The sequence below is a fragment of the Arachis hypogaea genome, chromosome 5, assembly GCF_003086295.3.
Source record: "Arachis hypogaea cultivar Tifrunner chromosome 5, arahy.Tifrunner.gnm2.J5K5, whole genome shotgun sequence".
Classification (NCBI taxonomy): Eukaryota; Viridiplantae; Streptophyta; class Magnoliopsida; order Fabales; family Fabaceae; genus Arachis; species Arachis hypogaea.
In genome coordinates, this window is record NC_092040.1 from 12,926,075 (window position 1) to 12,937,239 (window position 11,165).

Here is an 11,165-nt window from a genome sequence, read left to right on the forward strand (position 1 = left end):
ATCCTTCTATTTCATATGAATAGACATTTATTCCGTTGCAAATGCGATTTGGGATTTATAAGGCGACGCGAGGAATCATTTAACCCCAATGCCAAGTTTCGAAATAGGTCAGGGGAGGATGCGACGACATGTGGTTCGAAAGAGATCCTGGATTAATTTTCTTTGTAAATGGGTAAGGGAAAAAAAATAGCCCGAAGTTACTGCTTTATTAATTTTTAACGATTTGGTTGTTTACTATCCGGTGGATTGGCATGCTTTGTTTTCCTACTCTATATGTTATGATGTTTACCAACTAGATGGATCCTAATTGAAAGGCCAGACATGTAGACCAGGCCATATTTGAGTGTCGTTGAATTTTTTTTGTTGGGTCACAAAAGACATTTAATGTCACAAGAGTCCATGAACATGAAACAAGTAGGTCAACGGGTTTTTAGGTAACAAGGAAGAAATTTGAGTTGCAAAGTTAGATAGGAAACGTTAAAGTAACAAGATAAAACTTTCGCCTTAGGTAACAATTGAATTCTTTACAAGAGCAAATTTTTTACTGGAAGTAGACATAGGAATGGTGCCTTCTTTCAACAAGTAGGTTGTTAGACTTATACCAAAATATAGTCGTCAAAGGGTTTACACAAAATAAGCATATTATCGTGCCTAATATCACAAACGAGTTGCATATTAGAATCCCTAATACGCTGTCAAAATAACACCAGTTTCATGGCAACAGGAGATGGTTATAAACAAAACAAATTACACTAGGCGATAATAGCACACGTCATATTGTGATGCTCTGGCTGGGAGAAGCTACTGCCTTAGCTACTTTCTTCCGCCATTTTTTTACCGTATTCGTGAACCATTGCATCTGACTATCCCAGTTTCGAACTGCTCTGCGCCCTACGTCACGAGCAATGGGATTATAAGCTCCCATGACCAAGTCTAATGCAAGCCTCATTCGTGTGTGATCATTGACATCCTACAAAACAACAACAACTCGATAGGGATGTGGCTGTGACTGGATAAGGGTTATGAGAGTAAGTACATCCATAACTTACCTCCAAATCAACGTTCCCCCAAACCCAATTCAGCATGATTCATTAGCAAACCCAAATCCCGCAATCATTCCTGCGCATTAATTAAGGATAAGTGAATAAGCAATTGGAAAACTCCCCAAATTGAAATCGACTAACCTAATGCCTGTTTAAGACAAATGAATAGTCAGGGGATAGGAATATAAAGAAGCTTACGATTGGGCCACTTGCTAGCCTATTGGGGGCTCTGTAACATCAAAAGTTGATGGGTGGGGCTTGTAATGATCTTCCTTCTTCCAAAATCTCTTGTCCTCCAGCATGTTTTCAACAAAGAAGGCCTAACACCAATTATAGCTCTTGTAAGATATTCCCACACATTAGCATCTCCCAAAAATATAAAATGTAAAATTCAACATCAACATACGGAAAGGGCCAATATTTGAGAAAACCGATTACTCTTACCACAAACTTCATATGTGAGACCCTTGACTCCCGATGGTCGCTGTCCTTGGCGAAATCGGGATACAGCAGCTTGCAATTGACAAGGCCGACCACCATTAGATACCAATGGTTGTCTTTATACATGGGGACATATATCCACGACGCAACATGAACAAATGATACATAATAAAATCGAGAGAAACACATATCACAGAAGACCTTTAATGGGATCAATATACTCACCATCCATAAATCATCTGCATATCCCATGAACCTACTGCAGATAAACTCGAAGGTGTCGATGCTGTGGTTTACCGGGCTAAGAGCCAATTGCTGCAAGAGGATTAATAAAAAAAATAAAAACCAGTCATACTAGCGAAAGGTGGAGAAATGTATCAAAACATAGGTGAGGTGGTTATAGGTACCAAAAAGGTCGTCAGTAGAAACCATGACTCTTTCCTATTCGCATGCGTTAACATGGTGCAAACAAGGTTTATAACCTGCATCGAGAGGAAAAGGTTTTTTCCTTATCATGGTACATGTTTGCCTAACCGATGCATTAGGTCTGACACGGCTACATTGTACTTACATTCTTAACAACCATCTGGCCCGGCAGCAGTGTCAGCAGTGCACCTAGGTCTCCACGGGAGTTTTTGTCCTCCACAATGACTTCCCTGTACCAAAGAGTGTGATTTGTTAACTAATGGCTTGTGGCCACAAGACAACTGAGACACTTTCTTTGGTAAACCTCATCCTCAGATGTACCTATTGTCCATATCCGACGAGAATATGTATGCCACAATGGCGAGTTCCTTCCCGACGAAGCGCATACCCTTCAGTGGACGGAAGAACAGGTTCATGCACTAGTGGAACAAAATACAGCACGATCAGCACAACACAGCACTATTCCACAAATGAACGAGTAAAACACAAACATATCGTAGTCGATGTTCTTACCCGAGGCATGTCTTCAGCACCATGATGACCGTGGTGAGTGTGGTAGGTGAAGGGAGTCCCCAGCTTAGTTTACCTCAGGTCGGATCTGGGTGACGATGTTGAATCTAGGTCCTCAAAAGTAAGCTTACGCTATAGGCAAAAACAACAAAGATAATTTCATACACGTAGAGAGTCAACTTATCAGAGACAAATTCTTTAACGTAATGGTAAATAAATAAAGCTTTACCTTCATCGACATGACCTTGGTCTCCGCTGCTGCTGCTTGACAGGGTGGCCCCTCATGCTTAACCGTGTAGCGGTGAGACTTCCTTTCAGAGGAGGAACCCAAGGTCTCTTTCGCACGGCGTCTTCGAGGAGGCACCTTTTGGCCTGTGGAAGATTTGTTGTCCCGTGGAGTTTTCAGTTTTCGATCGACTTTACCTGGCTTTTTTCTCCCAGACCTCAAAGACGCAGCTAGCCTTGATTTGGAGTCTTCGTCCCTTCCTTGGTCGTCCTAGGTGGTATTAACAAGGGTTATCAACGCTTGAATGACCTTACCGTGATCTGTCAGTAACTCCGTCATGGTCCGCAGCTGGTCATTGTGAGTCTTCAGAATCTTCTTCGTCACATCTTTGTCTGCCAAAACATACTGTATTCAAACAGTACAATGGTTGATGCGTCAAACACCCACCCTTGAAGTTTAAATGATGACAAAGAAAACCACATGAATAGTTTCTCGTTACCTCCTGAACTGTGTTCAACACGTTCAACATCTTCTCCTCCAGTGACCTCCCCACATCGTCCGTCCCCTTTTGCCACCATGCTTCTACGACAAAAAAAAAAAAAAACGAATGCCAACCCTGTTGGAAGGGGACTGAGGTCCTAACTTCATCTAGTTAGCGTAAATATAAAAGGCTCTATTCATACCTAGCAAGAGAGATGTTGACGTCGACGTCGGTGGCTTCCGCCGCTTTGTTGAGTAGAGTACTCTTATCCTTCATGGAGCTCTTTTCCTTCTCCTCCGAAGTCGGATACCTCATTTCCTGTATCTCAATTAAAATGACGTTAGATAGGATAACAAGGAAGGAAAGTTCCACTTATATTTTGCTAAGTTACACCATGTTGGGTCGAAGTGAAACCCATTGGGTATATATAGGCCCAATATGAAAAGAACTATTTCCAATACTCATGAATTCCCAAAGTGCTTTGTGTATAGTCGGAACCCAAAGATATATTAAATCCCTCATTAAAGTAACATCCATTTAAAAAACAAAGAAAAATGGGCTTTGGAAACGATGGCAACTTTTTATTAAAACAAAAGTTGTAGGAAATTAGCTTCTCACGCCAAAAAAAAAATTATAATACATATTGACAGAGAAAGAAACCAGCTACACCAAAGTCCATGTCTAATCGATGGTTACGTTGGATGTGACGTGCATACTCTAGGGATTTAGGGTAATCATGCTAATCATATGTGCTAGGATGACCAAATTCTTGTGGAAATATCTTTTTCTTTTCCACTAACCACATTAAAAATTTCTAAGAAATTCAAATCTACTAAGATAAAATCCTTGTTGCACGGTTTTGTAGCAGTTTATTTTGTATGGTTTCATAATGCATTAATTAAAGAATTTAACCGTTATTTTTGGAGCATGTTATTCCTAACAAATAGTATCTACACAAAAGGGAATTAAATTAAAAAATCATCGTTCTTGAACCGTAAACCCTATACACGCGGACCGCAATAATAAGGCCATCCTCTTGGAAATTCACCCACTCTTTTCTTCTGTTGTTTTCTGTTGCAATGGAAAAGGCTAGTCGACATCAAACCGAAAGGATTAACTTAGTCACAAATGTGCATCGGAAGCTTTGTTTTCTTTTCTCGATTATAGATATAACTAAAATCCGCTATAACTCCTCAAGGAAGTAATACATGAACCAATGCAGTCTTTGGATGTGACTGTCACCAGTGTACGGGCTTTCGGATTGACCATCATCTGCATTGTGATGAGATAGGTAAATGACCTCTATCCCCTTCAACACACCTCCTCCCAAATAAACTTTTTTTTACAAAAGCGACGGTTCGATTACGTTTTCATAACTTATCCGTCGTATCTCGATGATAACCCTTCAGCCTAAACCCTACCATTCAGCCACCTGTAGCCTCATACTACCAGCAACGACAACTTGTTCTTCCTGGAACTTATTTTCGTCGCAGGACTATAAGAACTAAATTTTTTTCTTCCAAAGCTTGAAATACTATGTCATTTATGACTTCATAACTAGTTAACATGCGTGCCGCTGTAATATTACCATCTAAATCAAACTTTGCTTCATCGACAAAAAAAATTAAGCTACCAAGGAAACGATAAAAAACACATACATGACAATGAAGACAGTAATTAAGAATTGAACATACAGATACTCCTGGAACAAAGAACTTCACCAACCTCATAGAATCTAATTTTTAGGGCATAAATAAAGGCTCTACTAGAAAAACACATTGTCGGGCATAGAATTGAGTTTGAATCTGACATACATATAATAACTAGCAACATGAAAGTTCTTGATTTTCATAAATCCTTAAACACTAAACTAGTGAAAAGCACATAACACGTACATTACAAACCAGACATGACGAACCATATTCAACGGCGAAAGTCATCCTACCTGCCTACATGAACATCTGGTTGTAGAGTCCCAACCTTTGCTTCAGCTCAGCGTTCTCTTTCTCCAGCATCATTACACGCTCCGTGACTGACAACCTTGCCACGCGCTGAGCCTCAGCAAGCTCTTCCTTGTATCGAAGTACGACTTGGAAATTAAAGTCAAATATTTTCACCTCCAAGAGTCTCTCCAAAGTGATGAAAGCGGCATCCTGCCTTGCCAATCACTCATAAGTCGACAACCTCCCAGACATAAAGAAGTTAATCCACTTCGCAGTGCTTTGCAAAGAAACCCCAAACCCATGATATTTCTTTCCTTCGCTGCGGAAGCCGTCACGCAAGAAAAAGACTGGCGGACCAACTTGAAGCTGAACATAAACCTTTAACAGCAGTTGCTCCATGTCTTCCATAATCACGAACGAGGTGGGGTCAAACTTCGGTACCATATCTACGAGCATATGTGCAAAACAGATAACCTCCACATCAAGACCGATGGTAACATAACACAAAATAAATAAATAAACCACAAACACGACCTAAACGCACCTGGCTCATGAAGCAGCAAGTCAGGTCGCGGCGGTGCCAGATCTGTTGCTCCCGTCTCCGGTAACGCTGACACACTCTCCAACCTTGAGATCTCCGAAGCTTACCACAAACTCTTGAGCCTCAGGTACAGTGTTATTACCGTTGGGGTCTTGTCTTGGGAAACTCCACCACTCCTCTGCCTCGCGCCTTACCATGAAGCCCATGTACTGACTCCCCTTGAAGCCATACACTTGTTGATTGCATTCTTCCCACGAGGTGTAAAGGCTGGCTTTCTTCCTCTCCTCACAACGTAGTAACGGAACCGACCAGTATCCATGTATACAACACCTTAAGTGGGTTTCATTTCAAACACACCCAATGTAAAAGGAACTCCCTTATAAAGGAAGCCTCCTCAGCTTCCCACTCTACTGAACTGTCACAGCCCATCTGTTCGAACCATTCATTATGATAATAGCTGCATTCAAATTGATTCAATGTATGTAATTTCTTAGAACTTAAAGTTGTTCGCATATAATGGGTTACACCATATAAGTACTTATGCTATGCACCGATTCATGTCCACGTGTATTAATCTATGTCCCCAATCAAAGATTAACAATAATAATAATGCATTTTAGTAAATCGAAATAGTTTTCTCATGGTAAACCCTCCTTTACATCACCTGCTAAAAATTTCAATCTCCTTTTATTATAAATTCTTCCCATTTTATTTCGTTATTGACTATTAAAAATACAAAAAATAAAAATTCAAATACCAATTACCTTTATTTTCCTTAAAACACGTTTTTTTTAAATATACTAAAGTATTTTTATATAATAGTAAGGGGTTAAAATTAATAGAAAAATAATAAAAGAGAAACAACTAAAATGCCAATTAAAAAAAGAATACCATCACTAGAAATAATATTAACGTATTTTTAATATGATTATACATGTTAAAATTTATTTTTATAAAATAAATATAAAAAGAACTGTAAATCAAATAAGAAAATACAAATAATATTAACGTAGGTAGAGAATTTTAAACTCTAATACATGATGAATAATAACTTTTTCTGTTATTATTGCGCTATTAAATTTTTACTATATATAATGCATCTATTACAACCTCATCATATGAGTTTAAATTTGTTGGGGAGGCCAAGGCTACTACTTGCCCCCCTTGAGTCCGTTCCGGACCGTACAGTCAGTTGCACAAATAAAATTAATTAATTTTTATTCATTAAGATTTAAAAATAATATATGAACAATTACAAATTATCAATTATAAATTTAACTTGAAAATGCAGTTTGTACATTTTACAACAAAAAACTTTATTTTACTCATAACAAACAATATCGGACGACACATTTTGATTTATGAAATTACTAATACAAAGAATCAATTGTAAATCATCTACATCCCGTGGAAAAGGTATAGAGCAATAGAAAAATGTCCTGAGATCGACGAGAATATTCAGGAACAGAGTTTATTAGTTTTCATGGTAAATATTTTCTCCGTAGTTTTAATAAAGAATGTGATGTGAACAACTTCAATATCAAATTAGATAATAATGCATAAGCACTAATTAAAGTACATATACCGATATCAGAATTAATTACATATACCGACATAAGGACAGCGAGACATAGAGAGAGTGACATGTATCACATCTTGGCTCAAAAAATAGCGCGGAGTAGCGTCGAACTCTCTAATCTTGGAGGAAGAGATTCACTTTCGATCACAATGAAAAAGTGACACGTGATATATTTTGCTTGTCCTATTAGTAACATGTAATACATAGAATACATTTACCTTCCCAAGCAAACAAACCTAAATTATAAACCCTAACCAATATTCCTAAGCAAATGACTTTCATCACACATATTATACCCTTAATCCTCAACTAACTATTCTCATTTCCAACTAGTCAACCCTAAACCCTACACCCTACACACACCCAACAAACCTTCATCACACATATTAAGCCCTAAATCCTCAGCTAACCATTAACCTTTCCAACCGTTAAACAGCCAAACATAAACCCTAAACCCTAAAACATATGAACCTTCCATCTCTCACATTAGGTATAAAACATTCCAAAGAATTAAACAATTAAACACTACTCTAAGGTCATAACCTTGTCATTTCACCCCCCAACTAGCGGTTTCAGCGGTTCGGTCTGAACCGATTTTGAGTCAAAAACTCATTCGATCCGAATACTTGTTTTACTTGTGGTGCGGTTCGGATTGGATATTTTTTCTTAAAAAATTTCGATCCAACCCAATCTATTTTCGAGCGGTTTGGATTAGATTGGATTTGCGATTTTGTAAAATAAAAATATTGAAACATATAATCAGTCCCAACATCAAATTTTACATAACCTATAATGCCATAGCAAATCTCAATAATATCTTAAAAAATCAACCAAACATAAACATAGAAATAAAATAATGGATTAGTTAAAATAAATATACTAGATACATTTTCAGCATAAAACATTTTACTAAAGGAATAATAATACAAGAAAACTATATAAATTATCTAACAAATTCAAGATGTTATACGTATAACTCTAAATAGTGTTTTAAATTAATAATATCATAACACATGAAATTAATAATATTCAGGATAGCCACAGAGTCTTTTTTTTCTAGTGTGACAGGCAAACAATTTTTCATCATTTCCTTCATGCACCGTTTTTTATCTCTACACTCTTTCATGCAACTTCCATAAGAACTTTTCTTTTATTTTTTTTTCAGGGTATCCCATAACTACTTCCTTAACATAGCCCAACTATCCTATTCGGCCTACTACCACTAGTCTAGCCAACTTTCTTCAAATCCAACTCAAACCTCAACATTAAAATATAACTACCACAATCTATTCAGAATACTAAAGGTTACCATCCAAAGCCCATCAAGCAAAAAATTTAGGTCTACACCAACCCATTTAAAACCTTGTGTGCGGCCTACTACGCAAACACTCAATTAAAATTTTGATCACTTTAATTAGAACAACTAATTAATATCCAGTGTCACTTTCATCACCTGTCATTTGGGGGACCCGCACCTGCTCCTTTCTGCTCCTACTGAACCATGCAGAATACACCCATCCGTGACATGTGCAAATCGCAGATGTTGAAAAATCTTTTTCTCAGCACCTTAGAATTTTCTATTATTTTAACTAGAATAAGAGCGATGTTCAAGGACCTAAATTAAATATATTATATATAACATAAATTTAAAAGTGCTATATTGTTTAAGGATTGATCATATAATATATAAATTAATATTAAAATAAAAAAATTGTTTGCACAAAATATTCATTTAACAATTTGCACATAAATTATTCAACAAAAAATATAAAGAAAAATATACAACGACAACATTTTGTAAAATTGACATTTTTTTTCAAATATTAGCTTGCGCATGTTTTCTAGTATTTTTATATAACATAAAATTTTTTTATACTTTATTATTTGATATAATCAATTTTAAGTAGATAAGTTCATATTCATTCATTGATGTGAATATTTTCTATAAACAAATCACGTAAAAACATATTTTTTTTTTTCTTAGAAGATAGTATTCTATAATGTAATTTTAAAGTCTTCTTTAAGGAAAAAAGATTGAGAAAGAAAACACAAAAAACTATTTTAGTATGAAATTATAAATGAACTTTATTAATTATAATATATTAAATTGTATATTTAGTAAGCAGATGTTGTTATGCCAAACGTGAGCGAATTTGGAGATACTTTGGATAATTCGGCTGTTTTTTTTATTATGGAAAGTGTTAACGTATAACACCATAAAATGGAGGGAATAAAAAAATTGCACTGCTATAAAACACAAGGTGCGTTTTGTATTTGTTTATTTTTTTTTAATTTTGAAATACACTAAACGTAGGTTACATTTTGGCATTTCTATTTTTTTTATTTCGTTTTAGGCTAAATGCAGGTTGTGTTTTTTTGAGCCAGAAAATTCAATTTTTTTTAAACCCATAAAACACAGGTTGCGTTTTGCTAGTGTCAAAAACTTTTTCTTGGAAGCCCCAAAACGCAGGTTACGTTTTGTACAGAAAATAATATTTAAATCCATAGGTTTGCCTATATATACGAAGTCCAGTTTCATTTATCTTCATCTTCACTTCTCCTCTTACTCTTTCTTGCATAAAGTCCTTAGTGGTGTGCTTTTTTGGCAGATAACTGTGTCAAAAAAAATAGAGTTAGTTGAGGTTGGAGTTATGGAAGGTGTTACAAATTTGCGAGTATATTATAACGGTGAGGTTATACCAAACACACATGAAAGAGTGACTTTTGTTTGTGAATGTCCGTTGTCATTTGTTATTCCATGTACAATGAGTTTTGTCAAGTTACAAAATGGTCTTTGTAATAATATTCAAAGCAAAATTTTGAAAAGGGTGAGCAATTGATGATTGGATTTTTGACGGTTTAGAATTTTACAAATGAAATCTCGTCGAAGTATAGTCTCTAAACCAACAATAATCCTCTCATACAAAAATTTGTTTGTCACAAGTACAAACCCCTAAAATCTATAAACCGAAGTATTTAAACCTCGGGTCGTCTCTCAAAGGACTTGCAGGGTAGTGTTCTTGTTATTGGTTATGGATTTATTTATTTTGGGGTTTTAGATGAGAAAAATGAATAGTAAATGGTAAGAAAACTTTATTAACAAAATGGTCTTGGCAAGATTTGGTTGTCAAGGGTCTTCATCATTATCACTAGCCACAAGTATCGTAGTTGCAAGGATTAATCCCACTTAGTCATCCTTAAATCAATTAACAAAGGAAAGTCAAGTGAGTTATATCAATCCTAGTCCATAAGTCCTAGCTTTCCACTAATTGGATTAATGAAGGCTAGAGTTAATGGCTATCAACTAGCAATCAATTGGACACTAGTGACTCAAGAAATCCTAAGTTACCTTCTCAAGCCAAGAACATAAAATCCTACTCTAACATCCTCTCAAGCATTTCATCAAACACTTGGAGGGTAATGAAAGAAAGCATTTTTATTTGTAAGAATAAAAGGAATCAACAACCAACAATTACAAAGAATTAACAAAACAACAATCAACAACATCACATTCACATGAATTATCTCAAATTGCATTATTAAAAGAAAACAAAAGAACAAGAATATCTCAATTACAAAACCTAAAGACAAAATAAGAGAAATTACAACAAGAGGATAGGGATAGAAAGAAGAACCAAAGTGTAGCAATCACCACTTGAAGGTAGAAGTAGAAGGAGACTTGAATTAAACCTAGAACTATGAGATCCTAATCTAACCCTAATTCCTAATCCTAGAGAGAAGTGAGAGTTTCTCTCTCTAAAACTAACTCTAACTCCTAAAACTAAGCTAATGATCAAAAGTGTGAAAAGTATGTTGATTCCCCTTCAATACTTGACTTAAATAGCATCAGAAATGAGTTGGATTGGGCCCACAAGGCTCCTAAAACCGCTGGGAACGATTTCATTAAAGTGGGCCACGGACAGAATCGGCGCGCGCGCGCAAAGTGCGCGTGCGCGCCCCTGAACGCGAAGCAAC